This window comes from Microcaecilia unicolor, chromosome 1 (assembly GCF_901765095.1).
Source record: "Microcaecilia unicolor chromosome 1, aMicUni1.1, whole genome shotgun sequence".
In the NCBI taxonomy this organism is placed as follows: domain Eukaryota; kingdom Metazoa; phylum Chordata; class Amphibia; order Gymnophiona; family Siphonopidae; genus Microcaecilia; species Microcaecilia unicolor.
Window position 1 is genome coordinate 68,878,054 of NC_044031.1, and position 24,953 is coordinate 68,903,006.

At 42.0% G+C, this 24,953-nt stretch overlaps 1 protein-coding gene across 1 annotated transcript in view; it reads left to right on the top strand.

Annotated features, from left to right (window-relative positions):
• Positions 1-24,953, top strand: part of ACVR2B (activin A receptor type 2B) — a 348,757-nt gene that overhangs the window by 28,829 nt on the left and 294,975 nt on the right. The window lies entirely within an intron of this gene.

The following is a 24,953-nucleotide window of genomic DNA, read 5'->3' on the forward strand; positions in this document are numbered from 1 at the left end:
AGATGTGCTATAGGTTGATAATTTGAAACCACATCCTTATTAAATTGAAGATCTTTCTGATGCAGTCTAATGATCACTTTTTTTTTCCAGATAATAGGCACATACCCAAGAGACAAAATTTCCTTAATCATCTTAAAAATAAATGGAAGAAAAACTGTATGATGATTGCTTTAGCAAGGGAATAGGGATTGTATCATGGGGCACTGTAGTACACTAGATCGAACCATTTTTAAAGCATGGGAAATATCAGAAAAGGTTGGGAATCAAGAGTGCAGCAGTGAAGAAAGAGGTTGGATAGATTTTTTTTTCCCCCCGGGCAGAATGCCAACTAGTAGCAATCTGAATGTCCCACATTGTGGGAATAGATGGTGTACAAGCGGACTTTCTCAACAGGAACTGGAGTGGAGGAGTGGCCTAGTGGTTAGGGTGGTGGACTTTGGTCCTGGGGAACTGAGGAACTAGGTTTGATTCCCGGCACAGGCAGCTCCTTGTGACTCTGGGCAAGTCACTTAACCCTCCATTGCCCGCCGCATTGAGCCTGCCATGAGTGGGAAAGCGTGGGGTACAAATGTAACAAAAAAAAAAAAAACCTCTCTGGATCCAGAAGAGTGAGAGTTGAGCCTCTGCAGCCTTTCAAATCCTAGTGGATTGCTGGGGGCTCCCTCATTTCTACCTGATGGCATCCATCCAAAATGTAAAGTGCCTGCACTTCTTCAGCTGCAGGAAGGAACATAGCTTGAGAAGGATCAATGCCATTCTCTACCCCCGGAAGGAGGTAGAACCTCTGTTTCCTCTGTGGCCCTTGATCAGGTGGATCCTTCAGAATATGGCAAAAAACATCTATTTCTTGTGATCCTGGTAGCTTCAGATTGGCCTTGTCAGTCTTTGTACGTAGACTTGGTTTGATTGTTGAAGGGGTCCCCAGATCGTCCAAGGGGGCTTGGGCTTGGGGTCTGCTCATGGAGGAGCCAGATCCCTTTTAGTTTATGGCTAGGCCCTTGAGAGGTGATGCCTGAAGCAGAGGGGTTAACAGCCCTCTATCATTGCAACCTTGCTAGGGGCATGTCAGTCTTCACCTCCCTGGCGTATACTCATGTCTGGTGTGCTTTTGAAGACGGATAACGCAGAGCGGGACTTTATCTCCATGGCATGCAGATCAACCTTTGATCCTGGCTTTTTTGCAGTGTGGCATGAGGCAGGGCTTAGCCATCTGAAGGTTCAATTGATGGCTCTCTTGCTTTAGAGGGAGTATCAATGGATACTCTAGCAGTGCAGCTGGGTGCGAGTCCATTTTTGCGAGTGGTCAAGCAAATTAAGCCCCTACTGCAAAGGGTCTTACCCTTTGGGGTCTCAGTTTGTTCCCTTGGGCAAATTCCAAGCTGCTTTTGAGCCTTTTAAAGCTTACTTCACTGAAGGATTTGTCCTTGAGGACAGTCTTTGGTAGCCATCTATTTGTCCAGGATGGTATCAGAGCTGCAGGCCTTTACCTGCAGGGATCCCTATCTTTTTCCTTTTTTGCTTTCATCTAAATCAAATGGTCTCCCTTCTGGCATTTTCAGAGGGAGACAAATTTAGGTTCCACCCGAATCCTTCATAAGCTGGATGTCCACAGAGCCCTCTTGCATTACTTGGTAGTCAGCTGGAAGTGGGGTTGGTCTGCTTGGTGGATGTATTTATGACATGTCGTGCGTTACGGCCTACAGTATGCCTTTGGCTATCAACATGTCAATAATTCTGGTTGCAGCATTGGGCAGCGGATCCAGTATCAGTCACGTATAGTTAAATTGCCCTTTCAGGCCAAGTGGCTATTTGGAGAAGATCTCAGTAACTTGGTGAAAGAACTTTGGGAAACTAAGCCATATTGGTTGCTGGAGAATAAGCTAAAAGCCTCTGGTCATCCATCTTCAGGGGGCTCTTGATATCTGTTTCTAGACACGATACCAATCTAGTCATCAGCAATTTGGTCTGAAGTCCCGCTTTCAGGCACAGCAATCATCATTTTCTTGCAGACAGGAAGTCAGCTAGAGCACCTAATGCCTCCTGAGCTTCACAGTGATGCGAGGCTGGTCTACTCTTCTCTTTCTCCGGTGGGAGGACATCTTCAGGAGTTTTGGGAGGAGTGGACCGAAATCACGTCAGACCAGTAGGTTCTCAGTAGTCTTAACAGAAAGTTAGAAGTTGAAGTTCTCCCATCCGGTCGCTCCTCGCTTCTTACAATCTCCTTGTCGAAAGGGAACCTAGGCGGTCAAGGTTCAAGCCACCATAGATTACTTGCTGGCAGTCCAGGCTGCTATTCCAGTTCCCCAGGCTGAACAGGGACAAGGCAGATACTACGTCTACTTCATTGTTCCAAAGAAGGAAGGCACCTTTCATCTGGTCTTAGATCTCAAAGGTCTAAACCTCTGCCTCTGAGTATCCCGCTTTAGCATAGAAACACTAAGAGGAGTAATAGCCTCTGTTCAAGCGGGAGAATTTCTCACCACCCTCGATCCATATTGCCGCTGCATCAGAGGTTTCTATATTTTGCGAAACTGGGCCATCACTGCCAATTCAGGCTTTGCCCTTTGGTCTCGCCACAGCACCTAGAATGTTTACCAAGGTTAATGGTTGTGGTGGCAGCCTTCATTCAGCATCAGGGAATCAAAGTTCACCTGTTTTTCCACAACTGGCCCATTCGTGCGTCCTATTTGGACAGCGTAGTTGTGACGGACAAAGTTGACCGTCTTCTGCAGTCATTGGGTTGTTAGACAAAACTTCTCTTTTCTAAATCCCCTTCCAAATTCCAAAATACCAGTCATGGAGATGCATCCAAACTGGCTGGGAAGCCCATGTAGATGTGCTTCACATTTGTTTCCCCAGGACACCAGATAAATTACTTGGAATTGAGAGTAATTTGGAACACTGAGATAGGTTAGCCAACAAAATTATATTGCTATAGACAGCCAGGTGGCCATGTATTTCTTCAACAGGCAAGGAGGAGCAGGGTCCTGGTTACTGTGGTGTGAGACTGTCAGGATATGGAACTGGACCATTTTTCAAGAAAAGGTGCTTAGGACCACTAACGTGACAGGGTAGAGCAGCTCCTGGCAGACCAACTGAATCCTTATACTACACCAAATGAATGGTGCTTGGTTAAGGAGGTGGATCAAAGGATATTTCAGTAGTAGGGCACTCCCTTAATCTTTTTGGTCACTTCTCAGAACAAGAAAGCACTTTACTTTAATATTTTTGTAACCCGCTTTATCCCTACACAAATATGTACCCTTCCATATATGTACGAACATGCACAGGGGTTGGAAGGAATTCTGTGAGCCATGATATATATGGTTTTCTCACTTGTTAAATGATTTATCATGGGTACAGCGGGGAAGAAACATTTTCAAATTGGACTGTGTGTGTTTGTCAGCTCACGTCCACTTCCTAGGAAACAGCTATTAAATACAAATCTTCTAAGAAAATTAAACATAGAAATTAATATCAGATCCTTATATTGTGCCTTTTTAAAGCTGCACTTTATGATCTTGGGTTTTTGGAGCCGCTCTGGGTTTCCTGCCACAAAGTGTATTCTGTCTAGCTATTGACTCATCCCTGGGCATTCATCCTGTGTGGTTTCCCCCTTCCACCCGCTACTTTTTCCTTCCTCCTAAACAAAATGAATCCTAATAGCTTCTCATTTCTTAATGGTTCACATGTGGCAATCTTTTAAGATTGATACATAATAAAGGACAAACACTCACCATAAACATGACAAAGATAAGAATGACATACTGAGGGAGGGAGGGGGGCGGGGAGTGGAGAGGATTGTGGGAGGAGGGATAAAATGAAAATAATAATTAATGATACTTCATGCTATGTTATTAGTGTTATGTTGAATAATTTTGACATTCGAAATGTTGATGCTATTGGCTGTAAGTTATATTACATTGTAGTGTCATTAATAAAAAATGATGAAACATAAAGGTAAAGCTGTGTTCCCATTGTCTGGGCATTCTGTTTTTTTTTTGTTTTGTTTTTTTAATTTGTGCTGCTTCCAAAATCACATTTCCTATGGTAATTGATTATTGTTCATTTATATTACAGTAATGTTTATTAAAATCCTACAGTTATCCTTTAAAGCAGATGCATGTCCTCCCTTTTGAAATCGGGATCCCTTCTGTGAAGGCAATTGCTGTATTCCTGCTGAAACCTTAGCCTAAAGAGAAGATTAGTTGTTGCAGAGTGCTTCACCTGACAAGTTGGCCTTCTGTGTTCTGTTTTACCTCTTGGTCTTTTGACTGCACATGTCTTATTCCTGTGTAAGCTAATTAGCACATGTTCCAAGTTCTTTATTTTCTAGTATAGGACTGGAAACATTCAGGGCAATAAAAAAAAATTTGGTGCCTAGCATTGGCAAAGACTACATTTTGCTGTGGCTGGTTGGGTCTAGGGAGAAACTATGCTCAGCTGGCCTGAAGACAGGTGCAGTGGTCTGGTTCTTTCCTTTCCTGTTCAGGTGCCTAGAAGTAGAAGTGGGAGAGCAGTTGGAGGAAGGGCAAGAAGCTGAAGGGAGAGAATTTGTAGAAGGGAGAGATTGAAGGAAGGAGAGCAGGCAAAGCAGCTAGAGGAAGGGAAGAACAAAATTTTAAAAGGAAAATAGAACATCCTATATAATAAAAAGCACCTCCAACGTTCTGAAGCTGACTCCGTAAAAGTGACTTTGAAGGGTTCGTGCTCCTGCTGCGTCCATCTCCTGAATTCACGTCACGTACTTCCTGGTTCGTCACAAACAGCAGTGACCAATCACTGGAAGGGAACGCTGCAGAGTTGCCAGGCAATGGAACGCGACATCACACGCATGAGGGTGTCGTCCCTCCCTTCCTCCCTCCCTCCCTTCCAGTTCCAGGCCCCCTCCCTCCAAATTTTAAAAGTCATCTTCACTTACCAAGTCAGGTTTATGGCGGCCGGCAGCAGCGGTAAAAGGCGTGCAGGCTTAGCCCTTCTCTCTCTCTCAGCTCTGGTCCCACCCTTGTGGAAACAGGAAATGAGGGCGGGACCAGAGCTGAGGGAGAGAGAAGGGCCAAGCCTGCACGCCTTTTACAGCTGCTGATGGCCGCCGTAACCCCGACTTGGTAAGTGAAGATGACTTCTAAAATTCGTAGGGAGGGGTGCTGGAACTGGGAGGAAGGGAGGGACGACGACCCTGGAACTGGGAGGGAGGGGGGATCCGGGAACTGGGAGGGAGGGAGGGGGGACTCTGAAACTCGGAGAGAGGGAGGGAGGGGACGACCCTGGAACTCGGAGGGAGGGAGGGAGGGGATGACCCTGGAGCTCGAAGGGAGGGAGGGAGGGGGGACCCTGGAACTGGGAGGAAGGAAGGGAGGGAGGGGAGGCCCATGGCACACACTTTCATTCTCACACACACACTCTCTCTCTCACAGACACACTCACACCCGGTCTCACTCTCTCTTCCTCTGTCACACACACACACTCGCATATTCACTCTCTCTCTCTCTCTCTCTCTCTCTCTCTCTCTCAAACATACACACTCCGAGGAAAACCTTGCTAGTGCCCATTTCATTTGTGTCAGAAACGGGCCTTTTTTTTTTTACTAGTTAAAACATAAAAGAGCAAAAATGTCATGAGGAAAGATATTTACTGGACTAAAATGTCATGAGAAAAGATATTTACTAGACTAAAAAAAATTGAGTGCTCCCTAATATTTCTTTCCGTACCAATTTTAGGACATTGATGCTGCTTGAATGGGCTTACTTCCCTTGATCAGAATCTGTTTAGGCCCATGTATCCATTAACTTTATTCACTAGTCAGTTCTCTCCTACTTCTTTTCTGTCCAGCTGAAATGGAACCAAATTGGTATCTGAATTTGTACTACCTGAGGTTTTTTTTCTCATTTTTGTATTTTCAATCTCCTCCCCCAAGCATGCTCAGTAGGGTCGTTGCATTGGCCATCCTGGGCTGGGAACTATGTAGTGCGGATCTCAGACATCTTTCAACTGTGGGCACTGACTTCAACCATCTCTGGGAACAGGGAAATACCAACTGCCAAATGTAATTCTCTTGCAGCTCCATTGAAAGGGTGTGAGCTAAATTCACATGAAGGGCCACAACTCCTCTGGGAGTTGTGAATACTGCTTTATAACATCCTCAGCCCTCATTGATCCATGGCTTTGAAACTTCTGTCCCTGGATTTTAACCTTGGACATTCCACATTGTAGTACACAGCACTTACCACCTGAACTACTGGGCCAGCCATGTATCCACTCATATAAGGTTCTGGCTACCATGTTCTGCCAGTTGCGTTTTGACTTCAAATTGTGATTTTTTTTCTTCCCTTTGATGGCTGTGATTATATGCAGTTGATGCAGATTTTTGTGGTGTGACTTTACCCTTCACTTTCAAAATGCAGTGAAAGAGTTTTTTTGAACAATCCAAATTCCTCTTTGTCCTTGTCAGACCAGTCATTCTGAATGGGTGATGTCCCTCCTGTCTGCAGATAGACAAACTAACCGATGGCACTAACCTATATAGTGCAGCCAGGAAGTCCTCTAGTATTCTGTCTCCAGCAGATGTGACAGACATTAAAATTGCATAACAGGAAAGGAATGGCAGCTCCTGTGGGGGTTCTTCCCTTCGTCATGCCGGGGCCAAGCAGAGGCACAATCAATGCTGATTCATTTTTCTCCTTTTGAAGAAACAGTCTTGGGTCTACTTTCTCCTTTTCTGAAGTTGCTGATCCGTAACTTAACATTTTGTTTTTATAGCCCGCAATACCTTGTAGTTCTGTGCAAGTTACGTAAAAAGAGACTAGACAAACCAGAAATTACAGCATAACATTATTGTCAATTTAAACTAATAATTTCATTTCCTTCCAAAATTCAGAAACAACCTTGTTTTAAGCAGGCATCTAAAATGCACATACCTAGATGCCTGAACTATCAAGGAAGAAATCTCACTGCCTATTTTAGCAGACTGGTAAGAAAGCAGAGTCTATACACCTCTTTCATATTTTGCCCTTCATAGATGGAAAGGAAAACAAGTTAAACATTCGAGAAACCCGAATTGTTTTAGATAAGATAAAACATCTTAACAAAAAGAATGCAGCCAAACCTTGACAAACTTTATACGTTAGACACAAAAGTTTAAATAAGACCCTTGCAGTCACTGACAACTAATGAATTTTAGAATAATAAACAGATAAATATCAGAACGTTTCAAGGAAAAAAAATCAGTGTTAATGTGGTATTCTGCATAGTCTGTAACTTTTGTAACAGTACCTGAGAAGAAACCAAATATATAAAGAGCTCAACAATTGCTGCCTGGATGTCTCAACGCCACCTGAAATTAAATATGACCAAAACCGAGCTTCTCATTTCCCCCCCCAAACCCACCTCCCCCCGTTTTCTATTTCTGTTGATGGCTCTCTCATTCTCCCTGTCTCCTCAGCTCGAAACCTTGGGGTCATCTTTGACTCTTCTCTCTCCTTCTCTGCTCATATCCAGCAGACCGCCAAGACCTGTCGTTTCTTTCTTTACAACATCTGTAAAATCCGCCCCTTTCTTTCAGAGCACTCTACCAAAACCCTCATCCACACCCTTGTCACCTCTCGTTTAGACTACTGCAATCTGCTTCTTGCTGGCCTCCCACTTAGTCACCTCTCCCCTCTCCAGTCGGTTCATAACTCTGCTGCCCGTCTCATCTTCCGCCAGGGTCGCTTTACTCATACTACCCCTCTCCTCAAGACCCTTCACTGGCTCCCTATCCATTTTCGCATCCTGTTCAAACTTCTTCTACTAACCTATAAATGTATTCACTCTGCTGCTCCCCAGTATCTCTCCACACTCGTCCTTCCCTACACCCCTTCCCGTGCACTCCGCTCCATGGATAAATCCTTCTTATCTGTTCCCTTCTCCACTACTGCCAACTCCAGACTTCGCGCCTTCTGTCTCGCTGCACCCTATGCCTGGAATAAACTTCCTGAGCCCCTATGTCTTGCCCCATCCTTGACCACCTTTAAATCTAGACTGAAAGCCCACCTCTTTAACATTGCTTTTGACTCGTAACCACTCGCCTCCACCTACCCTCCTCTCTTCCTTCCCGTTCACATTAATTGATTTGATTTGCTTACTTTATTTATTTTTTGTCTATTAGATTGTAAGCTCTTTGAGCAGGGACTGTCTTTCTTCTATGTTTGTGCAGCGCTGCGTATGCCTTGTAGCACTATAGAAATGCTAAATAGTAGTAGTAGTAGTAGTAGTAATGCCTGGACCAATAACCGAAATTGATATTTCTGAAAATATTTACGGATACAACGTAATTTACACATCAGTACAAATGTTTTCTGGATTACCTTATTAACTTGTAATTCCATGGAACCTGTAGAATCCAAAAACACCCCTAAGACTCTCACAGACAAGGCAAAAGAATAAACTTGATGATAATATTGGGTTCTATTGGTTCCCTAGAACCAGTAATGACTAACAACAACTTGTTTTTTTTTTTTTCAAAATTCATTTTTAATCTATGAACTATCTTCCAGTTCTCTGTAGTATAGAACAACAACTACAAGGTAGGCTGTTCTGTAATGGCATCACCTTGAACTGGAAGAACAACAGTGTCCCATCAGCATAACTGAAAGATACAAACCCTAATTTCTCCAAAACAAATTCCAGTGAATGAATGTATAAACTAAACAACAGGGGAGACAAAGGAGTAAAGCCATGAATAAAACTTATCAGCGCTAAGGTTGTCAATTAAAGCTGGTATACTTAGACAAAGTATCAATGACTGAAAGCTGAGTAGACAGAGCCAGATCAGGACATTGATGGAATTAGAAGTATGCATGGTGGCATTCCTGAACTTAGTCCTTCAGGAAAGGGCATACTTACAGACACTTCAAAGAGTGCTGCTCCCAAGGTGGTCACCAGAATCCCAGTACTGAGAAATGATTACCCCTTTCACAGGAACAAGGATGAGCTCAATATGGTGCTTAGTCATGGACAGCCTAATCAAAGGAATACCACTAGATTCAACACTAGGTGGTATTCACTACAGATATGATTCCAAGAGGGTGGGGGTGCACACTGCTGGATCAGGAGAAAAAAGGATAGTAGTCCATAAACAGGTTGGAAACCAAGGCATTTCAGTTACCTTACTACTGTACCTGCCCCTTAAAAAAAAAAGCAATTTGGATGTTTTTGGGCAATATCACAGTAGTCATGTGTGTTAACAAATAAGGGGAGGGGAGGGCCCGGTGCTTCTGAGTGACTCAGAAGAATTAATAGAAGCTAATATTAGCCTACATAGTGGTAGTGGTTGACATAAAGGTAGACTACCTAAGCAGGTACAGTCTGGACCCAGAAAAATGGGAGCACTTGGGGGAGGCATTCTCTAGTCTCCGATATTATAAGTGTGTGGGGAACCTTGCAGTGGGAGCACATGGCCAAGAATGCAGTGCCAAGGTGGAAAAATTCTTTAGCTGCAGAAGAGAGAGAGGGGTTCCAGGGGACCGGATGCATGCTGAAAGTCTTCTCTCAGTTTCATATAAATAAGACAACATTGCTTCTTGCCCTTCCTGGGTCCAAGAAAGAAAGTTCCTTGATGCCAGATAAGTATTAAAGTGCTATCTCAGTCACAGAAACCTTCAGAGATTGGGTAGTCTGTCTGTAAACTTCAGGACACCATTGAAAAGAGATGTAGCATTGAAAGTGTCCATATCTAGATGATTAGAGAAGCCGTAGCTTCAGCATATAGCTTTAATAACTAGCAAATTGCAAGGGATTATGTCAGTGTGCTTGATCAGGGCCCAGTCAGCTTCATGAACAAAGTACAAACATTCCAATAGGGAATAATAGTAGGGCAACCACTTGATCTTCCTTACATTTGTTCACCAAACACTATAGGCTGTGCTTATTAGTCAAGGAGGGATCTTGCATGTAGAAGTACTTAAGGCTCCTCTTCAGTGGTCCCTTTTCTCCCAGTGGCGTCCTCAGTTGGGAGCTTTGTAGAATAGTTACCACTCCTAAATTTAGCTCGCCACAGTCTCGCTTGGTGAATGATGATTGCCAATCTGTCCAAGGGAGTTCTGTTGGACCCTCCTCAGTGGACACTGGTGACCATACATGCCAGTCTCGGGGGCTGGGGAGCCCATTGTCTGGGGTATCTAGCACAGGGGCTCTGGTCCCGAAAAGAGGCATCTTCTTCCATTAACCTCTTGGAAACCTGAGCGATTCAGTTCACGTTCGTTGCCTTTTGCGGTCTTCTCCAAGGAAAAGTGGTTCTTTGTTGTGCTATCCAACAATGCAATGGTAGTGGCATATGTCAGTTGCCAAGGTGGTACAAGGAGGGGTCAGCTGGCGGAAGAGATGGCTCTACTCATGGAGTGGGTGGAGAATCATTTCTCTGAGCTATCCACAGCTCATGTTGCAGGAATGCAGAATGTTCAAGTGGATTTCCTCAGTAGTCAAACTGGACCTAGGGGAGTGGTCTCTAAGTTCCGAGACGTACACAATCATTGTTCACCAGTGTGGAATTCCCATCATGGATCTGATCGTGATGCTGCACAATGCAAAGACGCAGAGATTCTTCAGTCAACAGAAAGATCACCTTTTGGAGGGAATAGATGCTCTGATTCAACCCTGGCTGTAGAGTCTTCTTTATTGGTTTCCCCCTGGCCTCTGCTGGGCTATGTCATTCAGAGAATAGAAAGTCATAGTGGAGTAGTGGTGCTAGTAGCACCAGATTGGCTGAGAAGACCCTTGTATGCCAATTTTGATGTGGCTCATGGTAGTCATCTCTGAGGCTTCCGATTGCAGTAGATCTTCTAATGCAGGGCCCAGTTGCATTTCCAGATCTGGCTCGATTTTGTCTTATGCCATGGCTCTTGAGAAGGCACAATTAAGAAAGAGAAGCTATTCTACGTAAGTAATTGTTACCATGCTGATGTCTCTGCACAGGTCTACTTCTCTTGCTTATATTTGAGTCTGGAGAGTTTTCGAGGCCTGGTGTGCGGATCATGATGTCCAGCTGTTGCATTATTTGATATCTCAGATTTTGGATTTTTTGAAGGACAGTTTCCTTTAAGTTCAGGTGGCGGTCTTGGCTTGTTTCAGAGACCGGGTCAAAGGTAAGCCCTTGGTGAGTCACCCTGATGTGGCTAGTTTCTGCTGAAGTGTAGGTATCCTTTGACTGCCATCTTCAATTTTCCTCCTGGGACTTTAATCTAGTCCTTTCCTTGCTAGATTTGAGCCGCTTTTGTTGTCTTCTTTGAAAGATTGACTCAGATATGTTTTTCTAGTAGCCATAACTTCAGCTCGGCATGTATCGGAATTCCATGCTCTATCGTACAGACCTTCCTTCTTGGAGTTTTCCATGGAGCGAGTCACCTTGAACCCAGTTCCTCCTTTTCTGCCTAAGGTGCTTTCATCCTTTTATGTGAAGCAGGTGATGATGTTATCCATTTTCAGTTCTTCTCGGGGCTTGGGAGACCAGCATCTGCTACATAAGCTGGATGTGCAGCGTGTTTTGCATGAATATATGGGTAGGATGGAAGAGTTTCGGCGTTTGGACTATCTTTTTGTTCTCTTCGGAGGATGTCATAAAGGTTTTGTGGCAACTAAAGCTACTATTGTATGGTGGATTAAGGAGGCGATTGGATCCACATACCTTCTTTCTGGCAGAGTGGTTCCAGAAGGAATTAAGGCTCATTTCACTAGGGGTCTGGCAGTTTCTTGGGCCAAAATGTCTCTCATTCGCCCTCTAGATATCTGTAAAGTGGCGATTTGGTCTTCCCTACATTCTTTTGTTCGTCATTAGAGTGGATGTTCAAGTGCGACACGATGCGGTTTTTGGTGAACACGTGCTGACTGCAGTGCTTTCTGGGCCCCTCCCTTAAATACACTGCATTGGTACATCCTATCAGTCTTTCTGGGTCGGTCCGAAGGGACGCTAAGGAAGGAGCAATTAGATCTTACCTTCTAATCTGTTTTCCTTTAGTGCTTCTGTCCTGGGCCAGAACCCACCCTGTGTAGTATTCTGGTTTGTTGTTGTTTTTTTTTAATCTGTGCTGTGTTTGGTTGAGTCTTTGGTTTTTGCAGAGAGATTGCTGTTATATTTTAGTGTTTCTTTCTCTGAAAAAAACAATTTCAGACAAGTTTGTTGAAGCCAGTACTATAATTTCCTTCTGGGTGGCTGTTAGGAGTCCGCATGGGAGCACAGATACAGCTTCTTTCTTATCTCTTCCACTATTGCTTGGGTAGGAACATACTGATTTGGGCTTAAGCTGGGCAAGCACCTTATTGGCTCGTGCAAAATCAGAGTTTTCAGTCTCCACCTGTCTATAGGCATGTACAACCCATCAGTCTTCCTGGGCCGGTCCAAAGGGACTAAAGAAAAGCAAATTAGCAGGTAAGATCTAATTGCTTCTTTAACCCTACTCTTCTCTATTTTGTAGCCAGTATCAAGTCTACAATTGGACATTGCCTCCTATCCCATAGCATTTTAACTTCCTCAGAAATCACTGATGAGGGATTTTGAACAGCTTTCTGACAATCTAGATCAGAGGTTTTCAACCCAGTGTTTGGGGCACATTCAGTTGGTCATTGAATTTAATAGGGCTATCCTGAAAACCCTGACTGGCTGGGTGTGTACCCTGAGGACTGTGTTGTAAACCTCTGATCTAGATAACTCTAAATCAGTTGGCTCACCTTTATCCATATGCTTGTTCATGCCTTTCAAAAATGTAGCAGATCAGTAAGATGAGCCTTCTGTTCCACCTTTAAGGACAGAACAGAGTAAAGAATGCAAATTATCCTTGTCAACTTCTAAGCAGCTTGTAGATGCAAACAAAAAACACAGTTTGAAATGTCTCTATGCAAATGTTAGAAGCCTAAAAAATAAAATGGAAGAATGAGAGTATATGGCATTAAATGAAGAGATCGATGTAATAGACATTTCAGAGACCCGATGGATGGAGGACAACCAATGAGACACTGTGTGCTAGGGTACAAATTATATCGCAGTGATAGGCTGGATCAAATTGGAGGGGAGTGGTGCTATATGTTAAGGGAATTGAGTTGAACAAAAGAATCAGCAGGAATCCTTATGAATAGAAATTCTGTATGTGAAGAGAATACTGGTAGGGCTATACTACTGTGTTCCAGACCAGAATGAACAGACAGATGATGAAATGCTAGCAGAAATTACAGAAGTTAGCAAATTTGTCAACAATATAATAATACGTGATTTAAGTTACCCCAGTATTAATTGAATAAATGTCATGTCAGGAAATTCTGGGGAAGTAACATTCCTGGACACAATAAATTACTGCTTCTTGGTGCTACTGTTCCAGGAATGAAGAGGGGGAGCTATTTTGGATCTAGTTCTTAGTGGAATGCAGGACTTGCTGTGAGAGGTAACAGTGTTGGGTCCGCTGGGAAACAGTGATCATAACATGATCAAATTTGAATTAATAACTGGAGTGAAGGTACTAAGAAAAATCAACATGACTACATGTAACTCTCGAAAGGGCAACCATGATAAAATGGATTTAAAAAAAAGCCGTTTTCCTTTTTTTCTTAGTTTCCCTTTTAAAAGTTGAATGTTGACACAGTAAATTTCCTTAGTGCCTACATTTATCTCAGATTTGACCGTGTTATGAGTGCTATTGCCAAGTGGTCCCAACACTGTTACCTCTCTCACACTAAGTCCTGCATTCCACTAAGGATTAGATGTAAAAACTCCCCCTCTTATATCTGTTCCTGAACCAGGTGCTCCATGAAGCATTTATTCCATCTAGGAACTTTTACCTTCCTTGCAATTCCTGATATGGTTTATCCTGCCAATATTGGGGATGACTGAGATTAGAAAATCATAAAACTTGCCTACTCTATAAAATATGCATTGTGAGGAGTAACACAACCTTTTAACAAGAATTTCAAAGAACAACCTAATAGTGGAGAAAAAAGACCTCAAAGGAGCCAATTCAGCCCCTCAACACAGACAGTAAAGGCTCAAATCAATCACAAGTCAAAAAAACTCCACTTCATAATGAAAAAATGTGTATTTCTGAAATTGGTTCTGCAAAAGTGTTCCAAACCTCACAATACAGTACTATAACAATACAGGCTTGGTCTTAAAAACTTTTTTCCTCCTCTTAAATGCTCCTATTCTTAATTAGCTTCTGTATATAAATCTGTATCCACTTATCTGCAAGCTTAGTAGATCACAAAGGGAAAAATACAACTCCCCCAACAGGGGTTCCCTGCCAGAATGACTGTGGAAGGAAAAGAACATCAAAATTTAAAGACCCATGATGCTCCATCAATCACATCTCAGAATCAACATTTTTTTAAAGACTGGAGCACAATTCAATAGCCACATCAAATCCATTGTTGATGTAACCAACGATGGATATTCCTTCTGCGTTCAGTGTGTAAACCACTTGCTCCAAAACTAAGTAATGAAAAGATTCAAACTCGTGTCTTGTGTCGAAACAATGGGACACCAGAGGTTTCAATGTTTTTTTGGCTTTTAACACAGTGATGAGTCTCGTCGTTAACTTTCTGGTGGTCTGTCCACATGGGCAAATGAATAAATAAATCACATTCTCCAAGTTTCAAGTTTATGTTGATCTTGATATACCACTCATGAGTGAACTTTTTGGGCAGTTTACAATTCAATAAAATGCAGATTGACATGTAGTGACTACCTGCATTTGAAGTTACCAAAGAAGTGCATGTTAAAAAGCTTTAATGCTTCAGGAAGAAATGTAAAAAAAACAAACACTCCCCTTCCCCAGGCGATTAAGATCACAAGGAACAGCAGTGGGAGTTGAACCGGCCACCTCTGGATTGCAAGACCAGTGCTCTAACCACTAGGCCACTCCTCCACTCCACTTATGTAAAGCACTGACTGAAATGAACACTTCAATAAATATTTTTGCATTCCTCTGAGCTGGTGCAAAATACATATATTCCCATTGTAAGATGGGAAATACATGTATACATTTTTGACCCACCCAAAACATGCCTCCATGAAATCTCTGTTCTACATGTGCACATAACAGCTTTCTGAAATTGCTATTTACGTATATAGCCTAACTAAATGTCACTGTGTACACATTTAGGTATTTCTAAAATTACCTCCTTGATGAAGTTCTGAGGGATTTGTTTTATTGATTCAGAACAATTACAAGGCACTGGAAGATATTACAATCTCTTTCTGGGCAGGACTGCACGTTCACTTAATTTACATCTCTATTGAATACTTAAGCCTCTAGAAAATGGTGGATTTCAAGCTTACTTTGGATAGATATGGAGGGCAGTAGTACAAACAAGGGAAGAGGGATAATCTGTTTTACCACCTTTTTTCTATAATTGATATTTTGTTGAATTTTGGGTCAATATACTAAAGCTATGGTGCAAATTTGCAAACGTGATTGCATGCAGATATATGTAATTGGATTTGTGTGGGGTGGGAGAGAAGAGGTAGTACTTTGTATTTGTGAAACCATTTTTAAAAAGTATTAGGTGAATATTTAAAAGGGCTTGTGCTTAGCATTGTAATGACTTATATGTTAAGTGCTGCTGAATCAAAATGTCATGCAAATCAATAGCAAATTTTATTAGATATGTAGCAAATTTTTTGGCATGCAGAATTGCAGACTTTATCAAAACATTTGGAGCTACAAAACAATTTTAATACTTAAATGAGCCATTAAAGTACAAATGGCCTTGTTTACTAAGAGGCTCATTTTCAAAGCAGACTTGCAAAGTTCCATAGGTTACTATGCAACTTTGTAAGTGTAAGTGCTTTGAAAATATACCTCCACATGTGGTGACTTCTTGCACTTGCCACATCTTAAGTGCAAAGCTTAATGTTCTGATTGGTTTTAGTGTGTGATAGTTGTTTGCGCATATCTATATAGATTTCCACATAAACATGTTCAAAACACTTCTGCAAGTCATTCTTCCAAAACTGTTAGGGATCCACACTGCCAAAGCCCCTGAATATAAAGGATCTTTACTAGCTGCCTTGGTAGCTGCCAGCATTTGTTATGCAGAGATGATTCATTCATAAATTTGAACAGGTGAGTGCTTGACTCATAAATACAATTTCTTTGTTTTGGCTGCTGAGGAATGTACTGTGTGATTACCACTTTATTAGCAGTGGTTAGTTGGTTGGTTGTAAATAAAATTGGTGTAGCACATTCTGTCTCTCTTTTGGTAGAATTTAGCATGGTACACAGCAACAGTTTTATTAATGTTTTGTACTTTTTACACCACAAAGGACAAATTACATTTGCAGTCTGAGGCCCTTTCTAGGCAATCCAGCCTTCTAACCTATCCTTTATTTCAATTTTCTTTTCTCATCTAAATAATTAGAAATACATTGAAGAATAGTGTAAAACACAAAACATACGGACACCATATGGTAAGAAAAGGTCGAAAGGTGGTTTAAAAGCAGTTGGATTCTGGGGCTAAATATGGGAAAATCATTCTAGTCTGCCTGGAAAGGTACAGGACTAAAAAGGGGGAGAGAACAAAACCTATTTGGATAATAAATGCTATGCTTCAGGCAGTCAGGCTTGTACAGCTGACAGCTGGGAGGTGCTCATATGACCTCACATTGTACTAAGAACAAAAAATGATGATGAGCAGAGAGTGCGAGTAGTGTAGGCAGATTGGGCCAGTTGGTCCATGTCTACCAACATCTGCTCTATTTTGTTTATAAAAGTATATGAATGGGCAGCAGAATATATACTTTCACTGGGAAAGGAAGAAGGTATTAGTTTACCAAAACAAAACAAAAAAAAAAACCAAAACAATAAAAACCTACTTCAGTTAGGAGCACACAAACACAGGAATAATGGCCTAACACAGAATGTGCTAATGTTTTCTGCATTAGTTTTGCCATCTGCCCATGCTAAGTGTGTGGTATTTATTTTATTTTTGTAGTGGGCATATTGGGGGTGGAGAATGGTTGTGGAAATGCTATTAAACTAGCATGCTGACATGGTTAGTGCGTCCATAAAGTGGGAGCCCATTGCGCTTCCTAAATAGGAGGCAGTAAGTGCTCCTGTGTTAACTTTTTTTTTTTTTAAATTGAAATTTCAAATTAAGTACAAACAAAGGCACTCAGAAAATAATTAGTCCACATCACGGAAAGGAGAACAATGCTGATGTCGTCAGAAAAAAAAATTGAATCAGAAAAAATTATACAGACATCATTCATCCTGGCGTTATCCTAAGGCAATCATACCACCCTCAGTTGGCTACTTAACTACCCTATCTAGCAAAAACCTTTCCAGCTGATCTGGTTCAAAGAAGGCATATTGATTATCAGGAAAAGAGATGAAACGTTTAGAAACATAGAAACATGACGCCAGATAAGGGTCGTTTGGCCCATCCAGTCTGCCTATCCTCAGTAACCACTAACTCCTCCTTTTTCCTAAGAGATCCCATGTGTCTGTCCCAAACTCAGACACGGTCTTCATCTCCACTACCTCCACTGGGAGGCCATTCCACGCATCCACCACCCATTCCGTGAAAGAGTATTTCCTCAGATTCGTCCTAAGCCTATTTCCTCTTAACTTCATCTTACGCCCTCTCATTCCAAAGGTTTCCTTCATTTGAAAAAGGCTCACCTCCTGTACATTAATTCCACTGAGGTATTTAAATGTCTCTATCATATCCCCTCTCTCTTGCCTCTCTTCCAGCGTATACAAGTTGAGTTTCATGAGCCTGTCCCCTATATGTTTTATGACTGAGACTGCTGACCAATTTTGTAGCTGCCCTCTGGACCTACTCCATCCTGTTCATATCTTTCTGTAGGTATGGTCTACAGAATTACACCTAGAGGCATATTTTCAAAGCACTTTGGGAGGCTAAGTTCCATAGGTTTCTATGGAACTTTGGGAGGCTAAGAGGCTCATTTTCAAAGCACTTAGCCTCCCAAAGTTCCATAGAAACCTATGGAACTTAGCCTCCCAAAGTGCTTTGAAAATATGCCTCTAAGTGCTTTGAAAATGAGCTTGATAGTATTCCAAATGGGGCCTCACCAGAGTCTTGTACAAGGGCACTGTCATGTCTTTTCCCCCCCCCCCCCCCCTACTGGTCATCCCTCTCCTTTTACACCCAAGCATCCTTCTAGCTTTGAGTGTCACCTTTTCTACCTGTTTTGCCACCTTAAGGTCATCAGACACAGTCACCCCATACACAGAAGCTCTTCACCCCTATACTGTACCGTTCCCTCAGGTTTTTGTGACCCAAATGCATGACCCTGCATTTCTTAGCATTAAATCTAAGAGGGAAACTTAAGGAAAAACGTAGCACCTAAAGCCAAAACTCTTTCCTTAAATTGAAGAAACTATTTTCGCCAAGCTTGTGTAGCTCTACAAATATCTGAAGCTTACTTCCGCAAGAAAGGAAATCTTTTTTTTTTCTTAAAATAAGCTTTCAAAATAACTGCTTTATCTACATCCAGGGCAAAAGAGACCAGCAGGATGGAACGTTGAGTAATATCATCCTGTGAACTCTCTAAAAATGCAGTCAAATTAGGTTGAGGTGATAGAACATCACATTCTCCTCCCTGCCGAGTTTCCAATACCCTCTTTAGTAGATAACATTTAGAAATCAACGTAGAGTCTGCATTAGGCAAAACCAACACTTCTTTGAGATATTTCCTCAGTAACATCTCTACAAATAATAAGGGACAGACTGGAAAGTTTAAGAATCTCAGATTAGAAGACCTCTAATTAATTTTCCACTACCTCAAGCTGTCTGTGCAGGTATAGGCTATCCTTAACATTGGAAGTCCCTACCTGTTGCACAGCACCAATCTGAGATTCTACTTTCTTTAAGGAAATATCAAGAGAAGATAATTTATGTTCCAAATCATCTACTTTAGAGACCATAGGCTGGGAAAAATCAGAGTTGCTGTACAGGTCCTTGAAGCAATTCTTCAGTCCTCTTCACAATCTTTCAAACACCCAACAGTGATGCTCCTGTGTGAACTTTTTAAAAAATGGCTGCATGCTGATACTACCATTAACACATAGAAAAATGGCTGTTTTATGGCTACACTGGAAATAGGTTTAGCGCATGGGAGGGTGAACTAAGCCCATTTACTAGCAGAGCTTAAGAAAATGACTCCTTAATGTTGTTCTGGAGTTCTGTCCACTTGCTACCTATTGTCCTTTCACACAGCTCCTCATAGAACATTTATTATTAGGGGTGGGCAATTAACAAGTTAATAACACGATTAACATGTTACATTTTTAACGCAGACCAGGATTTTTAATACCGCTTTTTTTTTTATGCTGACCTGCCCTCTCTCACTTTTACCTCTACAGACTCTCTTCTTGGAGTATCGGGCAGTGGCAGTGATTGCTACATGCTGCTGACCCAGAAGCCTTGCCTCTGCTGCATCCCGCCCCTCCTCTGCTTCAACTTCCTATTTCACTGCCGAACACAGCAAAGACAAGGCTTCTGGGTCAGCCAAACACAGCATGTGGGAATTGTTGCCAGAGCCATTGCCGCTGCCAGAGGTGTGTTAACGAAAACGCAGCTGGGGGAGAGGGGATGAACGTTTAAAAAAAGAAAAACAAAACTGGTCAAGTAAAGTTAAATTGGAAAAGCATATGCAAGATAATCAGCTATGGGAGGTATGTTTGTGGGAGCAAACATTAAAAAGGTATTGATTTTCAGTTTAGTATTATTTTGTTTGAAACTTTGTTTTATGGCCAAAAATGCATGTTGTGATTAAACATGATTAATCACGTGATTAAAATGTTTAATAATATGGCTAATTGAGATTAAATTTTTTAATCATTGCCCACCCCTACTTTATTATGCATATCTTAATTATTACTTGTCAGCTGATAACACAGGTTTTTTTTTTATCCAGCAATGTCACATACTTTCTAAAATCCAGTTATTTATTTTTCTGCCATCTCCTCAGGAAAGTCCATCACCACACTGAAGCCTTTTTCCCGCTAGAAGAAACCTTTTGCTAGAAACAACCCCCGCTGGGTTAACTTGGTGGCTCAGTGGCATCCATTTGCACCACAGTGCCAAAGAACCAGAGTTGAGGTGGTCGTCTTTCCAAGTCATCTTGGGTTGAGGATACCTTGGAGATAGTGTTCACGTTCCTAGAGAGAGGTGGTCATATTCAGTGCATGGCAGTTATGTCTATTGGCTGGATTTAGGATACTACTACTACTACTTAACATTTCTAGAGCGCTACTATGGTTACGCAGCACTGTACAAATTAAACAAAGAAGGACGGTCCCTGCTCAAAGGATACATGATTAGAAGGAGCCTGGTGCATGGCCTGTCACTTCAGTGATAAAGTGAATTGAAAGGAGGATATAAAATAGGGGGAAAAACAAAATCTCTGGAAAGTTGTGATTGAAGGTTCATTGTATCTGATTCTAGCCCTGGTTCTAAGTTGAGCTGGAAGAGCAAAAGGGGAAAAAACGAAAAAAACTTGCCCCCCTCCCCCCATTCCCCTAATCTTGTGTTTGTTTGCTTTTTATGTTTCAGATTTAATTACTTGCCTTTGCAAACCTGAACTCAGGACAAATTATATTCAGATACAGTGAGTTTTCCCCTGTCCCTGAGGGCTTTTATTGCCTTGAGTATAAACTTAGATGTCTTATCCAAGGTCACAAGGACTGTTAATGGGAGAAGTGGTATATGAGCCCTGCCTTCCCTGGTTCTCAGCCTACTCCTCTGATTAATAGGCAGCTATTTCTGTCATTGTTAGGCTTGTCTGTGGCTCTTGCATTCTCTTTTTTGAGCTACGGAAATCTTGTACATCATAATTATTTTGTCAGATATGCTATGTGGTGGTGTTAATGGAACCCTACAAATATGTACTGAGAAATTATTGAGATGTTTTAAAGTAAGCTCAGTGGAATTTTTAGATTCTTCAAATTACTACTACTTATCATTTTTATAGTGCTACTAGACATACGCAGCGCTGTACACTTGAACATGAAGCAGTCCCTGCTTGACAGAACTTACAATCTAATTAGGACAGACAAACAGGACAAATAACACTTCTGTGGATACCCTGTGCAAGCCAGAATTTCCCTCCTCCCATACATGGTTTTTGACCTGTCCTGCAAAACTTTGCACAGGGGCTATGAGGCTGTGAGATCACCAGCAGCATAAGCACAGAAAGGCTGAACTTGGACCCGTGTGAGCCTGAAGAAGGGAGGCAGCAGAGTTGTCCACGTGGTAGGAAAAGGAATCTCAATCTCTTATGGGCCAGAAAGAGAGGGTGACTTACTTTTCTGATCTGCGTGTAGTAGAAGCAGCTGGTGGCTGCGTCATTGTGTGCTGCCAAATGAAGAAGCCTTGGCTGCTGTGGGTTGCTGCTGCATGTTACTTTCTGGTCAGGATAAATGAGTGATAGGTTTGAGATGGCAAGGAACAGAAGATGAGAGAGCCTGGGGAGTTGGTGGAAATAATTAGCTAAGGGTAAATTTCACCATACCTTTTATCTAAAATTTTTTTTTCTAAAGTTGACAACTAAAATATTCATAAAAATACATAACATAGGGAAAGGGGATGGTATTGATAGTGATTTACATATTATATAGAGGTACTTATTTTTTTACATGGGGTAACGGAGGGTTAGATGACTTTCCCAGAGTCACAGGAAGTTGCAGTGGGAATCAAATCTGGTTCCTCTAGTTCTCAGGCCACTGCACTAACCATTAGGTATAGAAACTAAAAAAAACCACTATTTCAGGGGTGTCCAACCTCTGCCCTCACCAGGTCAGGTTTTCAGGATTTTCCCAATGAATATGCATGAGATCTATTTGCATAGAATAGAGCCAGTTCATGCAAATAGATCTCATGCATATTCATTGGGGGAAATCCTGAAAAGCTGAGTGGATTGCGGCCCTCAAGGACCAAGATTGGACAACTCTGCACTATTCCTTGCCACAGTCAGCAGATTCTGTGTCCCTCTGTTTGACTTGCCTCACTCAAAAGGGGAAACAGTACATGTTGGGGGGGGGGGGGGGGGTTAGTTTTCAGAAGTTTATGAAACTTCAGATAATCATATTCTTGTTTGATAATAAGGAATCCCACTAATTCTGTGACGTTCATGCAGATTTCAGGAAAGTACATCTAATGCTCTTTCTTTTGCAAAGATGACCTTCATTGAATTCTGCAGATGGTGGGGGTGGGATGAGAAAGGGTAAACTCTGGGGCATGAGGAAAGAGAATGAGTGGTGTCAAGCCTTTGGGAGAGGGAATGAGAGAGATGGGGGTGGGGTGAGCTGGGTGGGTGGAAGAGAGACTGCTGGGGAGTTAGACCTAGGGGCAGGAGGGTCTCTAGGGGCTATTGAGGAAGAAAAGACTGCTGCATTTAAAGTTGGAGGGAAAGAGAATATGATGGGGGGGGGGGGGCAAGGACATCTTTGAAGTATTTATAAGCTGGAGGTGTAAGATCTTAGAATACTCCTGGGGCAATTCAACATAAACGGGATAATTTGATAACATAAACGTTAACATTTACACGTGCAAATATTTAGAATAATAGTACATACTTGTGTGTGTGTGACATGCGTAAGCATTGATCTGTAAATACCTGTTTAACTTAATGTAGCATTTATTTTGCAAGGGAGCCGTAAACTTAAGTGGAGCTTAAAGGTATGTGCAGTACTTTTAGTTTTGTTTAAGACACTTAACACCAACCAGCTCTATGGCTGGAATAAGTGCTTTGCTTTGACTTTTAAGCAAGTATGTCCCCAGTTAGGATTGTATTTTAAAAAGAAAAGTAGGCGCCTACATTCTCTTACAGATTAGGTTCCTACTAGGTTCCCTCCACATGTTAATAATTCTTTTATCCTTGATAGAGTAGTGTGGTTGATGTGTTGGTCCATTTGAATGCACAGTATTTTGATGAACTAGCAGAATTTTGCAGAACTTTTTAATTTGTTTACATAGCATTCTCTCAAGCTGTCCTTGCCTATTCCTCCCCCCCTCCCCAACACAGTAAAATTAAGAGGAACTGTTCAATCAAGTGACATGAAATGTTTGGGTGCCATCTGGAATGAGACAGGGCTTGCAGTAAAAGGCAGACATGCATGCAAGGGCACTGGACAAAGCAGTGGTTCCTTTTAGAGTGACCAGCCTGTACATAGGGGCCATGAAGCTCAGTTTATTACATGAATAGACAAATGTAAAAAATGTATTTTTCAGGTAAAACTAGTTGCTGTAAAACCACAGTTTTTTTTTTTTCTAGTAGCAGCTGGTCAGTTGAGTAGAAACAAGAATCTTTTTTTCAAAGATGACTGTCTCTGAGCTACATCTGATCAGTTCTCTTCATAAAATAGCAAAAGAAGGATAAAAAATATGTTTTTTTTTTTTTTTGGGGGGGGGGGGGGACACTTTAATTTCAGAGCTACTGTTTTTCAGGCACAAATCATGGCAATCATAACCACACTATAGTTTTTGTTCCCCCCCCCCCCCCCCCCCCCCCCCACTCCTTCCTGCTGAGTTGGATCCAGCGGTGAGATTTTGGCACCATGATCCTTAATCCACAATCAGTTGAGGGTCGTCGTCCCCCCCCCCCCCCCCCCCATATTTTAATGCACCTCACTCAGTTCTAGTCTGGGCATTACGGAAGTGGTCTTGAGGTTGGGAGCTATGCGCCGGGACTTTCTTGGAGCCCCTACAGCACGGTCTATGAGCACTGGAGCCACTTGCTAATCTGGGGTGCTGAAGACCTGATTTGGAACCTTCTGCACAGCACTGTCAGTGAGTCGGGCCCATAAGTGCATTCTCTGTGCCCCCACCTATTTTCTCACTTGAAAGGTCTTGCGCTATAATTCATCAGTCTTGGGAACCCGCACTGCAAATGGCCAGACATGCCTCCCTCTTTAACATGCTTACAGCCTGTGCTTCTCAGTGGGACTTTCTGGAGACAGAGCGCCCTGGAATACTAACCAGTTTCCCAGCCAAGGTTTTCTGTGGTGTGCAACAATGTAGCTTTGTAGTACTTGAAGGGAAAGTCAGGTCTGTGCAACAAAGCAAAACCAGAGTGTAAAAACTAAGCTGAATATTGTTTACCGTAAGATATCTGTTGATATTAGCACAGCTAAAACTGAGAGACTTTGCAGCATTGAAAATAAAAAAATAAATGTATTGGATACTAATTTTGATGATGAAAAGAGAGACTGAACACCTGCTGTGCTGTGGCAGTATAATATAAATTTGCATGAAAATAGCTCGCCAATCAGTTTGTGCTGCTTGCCTGCCTCAAGGAGAACAGCACTGTCTGGAGGCATTCTGTTGGTGGGTAGTATGTCTTCTAGTGAAAGCATTTCAGAATAAGGACATTGGGGCCCACTCTTCTCATGGCATGTATAATGAAAGCAATTTAAATTTCAAATTGGATCAACTTTTTATAGTCACTGTGTCAATAGATGGCATTTCCCTAAATAAATTTTAGCTCGCTTTACATAGAGCTGCAGGAGTTGCATTGGCTCTTGAGTGCTCCCTTTCTTCTTCTTCAAAGATGGTATGTCAACATGTTTAACCGAAAGAAAGTGGCTCTAGAACAGAACGGAGGTTACCAGATTTTTCTTGTTGTTAGCTTTGGGCTTGCGCTTTTATACTTTGTTGGTTAACATTTTTAAATTCAGCAGTAGAACAGAGTTAGGACGACAAGACTTACACCTATTTGGTCACATTAACTGATGTGTCATGTTGCTGGTAGCTCTCAGGCTGACATAAATGTCTGCTACCTTTTAATTTCTTCTTCTTTTTTTTTTTTTTTTTTTTAAACCCCTGTGTTCTGAGCAATGGCCTTAACAGGATGCAAAATGTTTGTTCCCCGCCATTGCAAGGTTGTATCATTTGAGGGTATGGTCACAGTAGGTATTGTCTGTGGGATCTGTTTATGGCATGTGGGCCATGAATCTTTTCTCTCTCCCCTC